This window comes from Oncorhynchus masou, chromosome 11 (assembly GCF_036934945.1).
Source record: "Oncorhynchus masou masou isolate Uvic2021 chromosome 11, UVic_Omas_1.1, whole genome shotgun sequence".
Taxonomy (NCBI): domain Eukaryota; kingdom Metazoa; phylum Chordata; class Actinopteri; order Salmoniformes; family Salmonidae; genus Oncorhynchus; species Oncorhynchus masou.
Window position 1 is genome coordinate 15,620,898 of NC_088222.1, and position 7,898 is coordinate 15,628,795.

General features: G+C 46.2%; 1 non-coding gene across 1 annotated transcript; it reads right to left on the minus strand.

The window, feature by feature from the left end:
* Positions 1 to 4,117: 4,117 nt before the first annotated feature.
* On the minus strand, positions 4,118 to 4,195 carry trnak-uuu (transfer RNA lysine (anticodon UUU)). The gene has a single exon. It is a non-coding gene; the product is annotated as a tRNA-Lys (tRNA).
* Positions 4,196 to 7,898: the final 3,703 nt, after the last annotated feature.

Sequence of the window (7,898 nt, forward strand, 5' to 3'; positions counted from 1 at the left end):
GCTAAACTAACAGGTACCGGATGCAGCTAAACTAACCGGTACTGGATGCAGCTAAACTAACAGGTACTGGATGCAGCTAAACTAACAGGTACCGGATGCAGCTAAACTAACAGGTACAGGATGCAGCTAAACTAACAGGTACTGGATGCAGCTAAACTAACAGGTACCGGATGCAGCTAAACTAACAGGTACCGGATGCAGCTAAACTAACAGGTACTGGATGCAGCTAAACTAACAGGTACTGGATGCAGCTAAACTAACAGGTACTGGACAGAGCTAAACTAACAGGTACTGGATGCAGCTAAACTAACAGTTACTGGATGCAGCTAAACTAACAGGTACCGGATGCAGCTAAACTAACAGGTACCGGATGCAGCTAAACTAACAGGTACCCGATGCAGCTAAACTAACCGGTACTGGATGTAGCTAAACTAACAGGTACTGGATGCAGCTAAACTAACAGGTACTGAACAGAGCTAAACTAACAGGTACCGGATGCAGCTAAACTAACAGGTACCGGATGCAGCTAAACTAACAGGTACCGGATGCAGCTAAACTAACCGGTACTGGATGCAGCTAAACTAACAGGTACTGGATGCAGCTAAACTAACAGGTACCGGATGCAGCTAAACTAACAGGTACTGGATGCAGCTAAACTAACAGGTACTGAACAGAGCTAAACTAACAGGTACCGGATGCAGCTAAACTAACAGGTACCGGATGCAGCTAAACTAACAGGTACGGATGCAGCTAAACTAACGGTACTGGATGCAGCTAAACTAACAGGTACTGGATGCAGCTAAACTAACAGGTACCGGATGCAGCTAAACTAACAGGTACAGGATGCAGCTAAACTAACAGGTACTGGATGCAGCTAAACTAACAGGTACCGGATGCAGCTAAACTAACAGGTACGGATGCAGCTAAACTAACAGGTACTGGATGCAGCTAAACTAACAGGTACTGGATGCAGCTAAACTAACAGGTACTGGACAGAGCTAAACTAACAGGTACTGGATGCAGCTAAACTAACAGTTACTGGATGCAGCTAAACTAACAGGTACCGGATGCAGCTAAACTAACAGGTACTGGATGCAGCTAAACTAACAGGTACTGAACAGAGCTAAACTAACAGGTACCGGATGCAGCTAAACTAACAGGTACCGGATGCAGCTAAACTAACAGGTACTGGATGCAGCTAAACTAACAGGTACTGGATGCAGCTAAACTAACAGGTACCGGACGCAGCTAAACTAACAGGTACCGGATGCAGCTAAACTAACAGGTACCGGACGCAGCTAAACTAACAGGTACGGATGCAGCTAAACTAACAGGTACCGGATGCAGCTAAACTAACAGGTACCGGACGCAGCTAAACTAACAGGTACGGATGCAGCTAAACTAACAGGTACTGGATGCAGCTAAACTAACAGGTACCGGATGCAGCTAAACTAACAGGTACCGGACGCAGCTAAACTAACAGGTACCGGATGCAGCTAAACTAACAGGTACGGATGCAGCTAAACTAACAGGTACCGGACGCAGCTAAACTAACAGGTACGGATGCAGCTAAACTAACAGGTACCGGATGCAGCTAAACTAACAGGTACGGATGCAGCTAAACTAACAGGTACAGGATGCAGCTAAACTAACAGGTACCGGATGCAGCTAAACTAACAGGTACTGGACAGAGCTAAACTAACAGGTACTGGATGCAGCTAAACTAACAGTTACTGGATGCAGCTAAACTAACAGGTACCGGATGCAGCTAAACTAACAGGTACTGGATGCAGCTAAACTAACAGGTACTGGACAGAGCTAAACTAACAGGTACCGGATGCAGCTAAACTAACAGGTACCGGATGCAGCTAAACTAACAGGTACCGGATGCAGCTAAACTAACCGGTACTGGATGCAGCTAAACTAACAGGTACTGGATGCAGCTAAACTAACAGGTACCGGATGCAGCTAAACTAACAGGTACCGGATGCAGCTAAACTAACAGGTACCAGATGCAGCTAAACTAACAGGTACCGGATGCAGCTAAACTAACAGGTACCGGATGCAGCTAAACTAACAGGTACCGGATGCAGCTAAACTAACAGGTACTGGATGCAGCTAAACTAACAGGTACTGGACAGAGCTAAACTAACAGGTACTGGATGCAGCTAAACTAACAGGTACGGATGCAGCTAAACTAACAGGTACCGGATGCAGCTAAACTAACAGGTACCGGATGCAGCTAAACTAACAGGTACTGGACAGAGCTAAACTAACAGGTACCGGATGCAGCTAAACTAACAGGTACCGGATGCAGCTAAACTAACAGGTACCGGATGCAGCTAAACTAACAGGTACTGGATGCAGCTAAACTAACAGGTACTGGATGCAGCTAAACGAACAGGTACTGGACAGAGCTAAACTAACAGGTACCGGACGCAGCTAAACTAACAGGTACCGGATGCAGCTAAACTAACAGGTACTGGATGCAGCTAAACTAACAGGTACTGGACAGAGCTAAACTAACAGGTACTGGATGCAGCTAAACTAACAGGTACTGGACAGAGCTAAACTAACAGGTACTGGATGCAGCTAAACTAACAGTTACTGGATGCAGCTAAACTAACAGGTACTGGATGCAGCTAAACGAACAGGTACTGGACAGAGCTAAACTAACAGGTACCGGATGCAGCTAAACTAACAGGTACCGGATGCAGCTAAACTAACCGGTACTGGATGCAGCTAAACTAACAGGTACTGGATGCAGCTAAACTAACAGGTACCGGATGCAGCTAAACTAACAGGTACAGGATGCAGCTAAACTAACAGGTACTGGATGCAGCTAAACTAACAGGTACCGGATGCAGCTAAACTAACAGGTACCGGATGCAGCTAAACTAACAGGTACTGGATGCAGCTAAACTAACAGGTACTGGATGCAGCTAAACTAAAAGGTACTGGACAGAGCTAAACTAACAGGTACTGGATGCAGCTAAACTAACAGGTACTGGACAGAGCTAAACTAACAGGTACCGGATGCAGCTAAACTAACAGGTACTGGATGCAGCTAAACTAACAGGTACCGGATGCAGCTAAACTAACAGGTACTGGATGCAGCTAAACTAACAGGTACCGGATGCAGCTAAACTAACAGGTACCGGACGCAGCTAAACTAACAGGTACCGGATGCAGCTAAACTAACAGGTACCGGATGCAGCTAAACTAACAGGTACCGGACGCAGCTAAACTAACAGGTACCGGATGCAGCTAAACTAACAGGTACCGGATGCAGCTAAACTAACAGGTACCGGATGCAGCTAAACTAACAGGTACAGGATGCAGCTAAACTAACAGGTACCGGATGCAGCTAAACTAACAGGTACTGGACAGAGCTAAACTAACAGGTACTGGATGCAGCTAAACTAACAGTTACTGGATGCAGCTAAACTAACAGGTACCGGATGCAGCTAAACTAACAGGTACTGGATGCAGCTAAACTAACAGGTACTGGACAGAGCTAAACTAACAGGTACCGGATGCAGCTAAACTAACAGGTACCGGATGCAGCTAAACTAACAGGTACCGGATGCAGCTAAACTAACCGGTACTGGATGCAGATAAACTAACAGGTACTGGATGCAGCTAAACTAACAGGTACTGGATGCAGCTAAACTAACAGGTACCGGATGCAGCTAAACTAACAGGTACCGGATGCAGCTAAACTAACAGGTACCGGATGCAGCTAAACTAACAGGTACCGGATGCAGCTAAACTAACAGGTACTGGATGCAGCTAAACTAACAGGTACTGGACAGAGCTAAACTAACAGGTACTGGATGCAGCTAAACTAACAGGTACCGGATGCAGCTAAACTAACAGGTACCGGATGCAGCTAAACTAACAGGTACCGGATGCAGCTAAACTAACAGGTACTGGACAGAGCTAAACTAACAGGTACCGGATGCAGCTAAACTAACAGGTACCGGATGCAGCTAAACTAACAGGTACCGGATGCAGCTAAACTAAATAATAATAATAAATAATATATCCCATTTAGCAGACGCTTTTGTCCAAAGCGACTTACAAGTCGGCTGGGGCCACTACTTTTACATATGGGTGGTCCCAGCGGGAATCGAACCCACGACGCTTGGCGTTGCAAAAGCGCCATGCTCTACCGACTGAGCCACACAGGACCCCACTAACAGGTACCGGATGCAGCTAAACTAACAGGTACTGGATGCAGCTAAACTAACAGGTACTGGATGCAGCTAAACGAACAGGTACTGGACAGAGCTAAACTAACAGGTACCGGACGCAGCTAAACTAACAGGTACCGGACGCAGCTAAACTAACAGGTACCGGATGCAGCTAAACTAACAGGTACCGGATGCAGCTAAACTAACAGGTACCGGACGCAGCTAAACTAACAGGTACCGGATGCAGCTAAACTAACAGGTACCGGATGCAGCTAAACTAACAGGTACTGGAAAGAGCTAAACTAACAGGTACTGGATGCAGCTAAACTAACAGTTACTGGATGCAGCTAAACTAACAGGTACCGGATGCAGCTAAACTAACAGGTACTGGATGCAGCAAAACTAACAGGTACTGAACAGAGCTAAACTAACAGGTACCGGATGCAGCTAAACTAACAGGTACCGGATGCAGCTAAACTAACAGGTACGGATGCAGCTAAACTAACCGGTACTGGATGCAGCTAAACTAACAGGTACTGGATGCAGCTAAACTAACAGGTACCGGATGCAGCTAAACTAACAGGTACAGGATGCAGCTAAACGAACAGGTACTGGATGCAGCTAAACTAACAGGTACGGATGCAGCTAAACTAACAGGTACCGGATGCAGCTAAACTAACAGGTACTGGATGCAGCTAAACTAACAGGTACTGGATGCAGCTAAACTAACAGGTACTGGACAGAGCTAAACTAACAGGTACTGGATGCAGCTAAACTAACAGGTACGGATGCAGCTAAACTAACAGGTACGGATGCAGCTAAACTAACAGGTACCGGACAGAGCTAAACTAACAGGTACGGATGCAGCTAAACTAACAGGTACCGGATGCAGCTAAACTAACAGGTACCGGATGCAGCTAAACTAACAGGTACCGGATGCAGCTAAACTAACAGGTACGGATGCAGCTAAACTAACAGGTACTGGATGCAGCTAAACTAACAGGTACCGGACGCAGCTAAACTAACAGGTACCGGATGCAGCTAAACTAACAGGTACCGGACGCAGCTAAACTAACAGGTACCGGATGCAGCTAAACTAACAGGTACGGATGCAGCTAAACTAACAGGTACCGGATGCAGCTAAACTAACAGGTACAGGATGCAGCTAAACTAACAGGTACCGGATGCAGCTAAACTAACAGGTACTGGACAGAGCTAAACTAACAGGTAAAAGACGCAGCTAAACTAACAGTTACTGGATGCAGCTAAACTAACAGGTACCGGATGCAGCTAAACTAACAGGTACTGGATGCAGCTAAACTAACAGGTACTGGACAGAGCTAAACTAACAGGTACCGGATGCAGCTAAACTAACAGGTACCGGATGCAGCTAAACTAACAGGTACCGGATGCAGCTAAACTAACCGGTACTGGATGCAGCTAAACTAACAGGTACTGGATGCAGCTAAACTAACAGGTACCGGATGCAGCTAAACTAACAGGTACCGGATGCAGCTAAACTAACAGGTACCGGATGCAGCTAAACTAACAGGTACCGGATGCAGCTAAACTAACAGGTACTGGATGCAGCTAAACTAACAGGTACTGGATGCAGCTAAACTAACATGTACTGGACAGAGCTAAACTAACAGGTACTGGATGCAGCTAAACTAACAGGTACGGATGCAGCTAAACTAACAGGTACCGGATGCAGCTAAACTAACAGGTACCGGATGCAGCTAAACTAACAGGTACCGGATGCAGCTAAACTAACAGGTACTGGATGCAGCTAAACTAACAGGTACTGGACAGAGCTAAACTAACAGGTACTGGATGCAGCTAAACTAACAGGTACCGGATGCAGCTAAACTAACAGGTACCGGATGCAGGTAAACTAACAGGTACCGGATGCAGCTAAACTAACAGGTACTGGACAGAGCTAAACTAACAGGTACCGGATGCAGCTAAACTAACAGGTACCGGATGCAGCTAAACTAACAGGTACCGGATGCAGCTAAACTAACAGGTACTGGATGCAGCTAAACTAACAGGTACTGGATGCAGCTAAACTAACAGGTACTGGATGCAGCTAAACGAACAGGTACTGGACAGAGCTAAACTAACAGGTACCGGACGCAGCTAAACTAACAGGTACCGGATGCAGCTAAACTAACAGGTACCGGATGCAGCTAAACTAACAGGTACCGGATGCAGCTAAACTAACAGGTACCGGATGCAGCTAAACTAACAGGTACGGATGCAGCTAAACTAATAGGTACCGGATGCAGCTAAACTAACAGGTACTGGACAGAGCTAAACTAACAGGTACTGGATGCAGCTAAACTAACAGTTACTGGATGCAGCTAAACTAACAGGTACCGGACGCAGCTAAACTAACAGGTACCGGATGCAGCTAAACTAACAGGTACCGGATGCAGCTAAACTAACAGGTACCGGATGCAGCTAAACTAACAGGTACCGGATGCAGCTAAACTAACAGGTACCGGATGCAGCTAAACTAACAGGTACCGGATGCAGCTAAACTAACAGGTACCGGATGCAGCTAAACTAACAGGTACCGGATGCAGCTAAACTAACCGGTACTGGATGCAGCTAAACTAACAGGTACTGGATGCAGCTAAACTAACAGGTACCGGATGCAGCTAAACTAACAGGTACTGGATGCAGCTAAACTAACAGGTACTGAACAGAGCTAAACTAACAGGTACCGGATGCAGCTAAACTAACAGGTACCGGATGCAGCTAAACTAACAGGTACCGGATGCAGCTAAACTAACCGGTACTGGATGCAGCTAAACTAACAGGTACTGGATGCAGCTAAACTAACAGGTACGGATGCAGCTAAACTAACAGGTACAGGATGCAGCTAAACTAACAGGTACTGGATGCAGCTAAACTAACAGGTACCGGATGCAGCTAAACTAACAGGTACCGGATGCAGCTAAACTAACCGGTACTGGATGCAGCTAAACTAACAGGTACTGGATGCAGCTAAACTAACAGGTACTGGACAGAGCTAAACTAACAGGTAATGGATGCAGCTAAACTAACAAGTACTGGACAGAGCTAAACTAACAGGTACTGGATGCAGCTAAACTAACAGTTACTGGATGCAGCTAAACTAACAGGTACCGGATGCAGCTAAACTAACAGGTACTGGATGCAGCTAAACTAACAGGTACTGAACAGAGCTAAACTAACAGGTATCGGATGCAGCTAAACTAACAGGTACCGGATGCAGCTAAACTAACAGGTACCGGATGCAGCTAAACTAACCGGTACTGGATGCAGCTAAACTAACAGGTACCGGATGCAGCTAAACTAACAGGTACCGGATGCAGCTAAACTAACAGGTACCGGATGCAGCTAAACTAACAGGTACCGGATGCAGCTAAACTAACAGGTACTGGATGCAGCTAAACTAACAGTTACTGGATGCAGCTAAACTAACAGGTACCGGACGCAGCTAAACTAACAGGTACCGGATGCAGCTAAACTAACAGGTACCGGATGCAGCTAAACTAACAGGTACCGGATGCAGCTAAACTAACAGGTACGGATGCAGCTAAACTAACAGGTACCGGATGCAGCTAAACTAACAGGTACGGATGCAGCTAAACTAACAGGTACCGGATGCAGCTAAACTAACAGGTACCGGATGCAGCTAAACTAACAGGTACT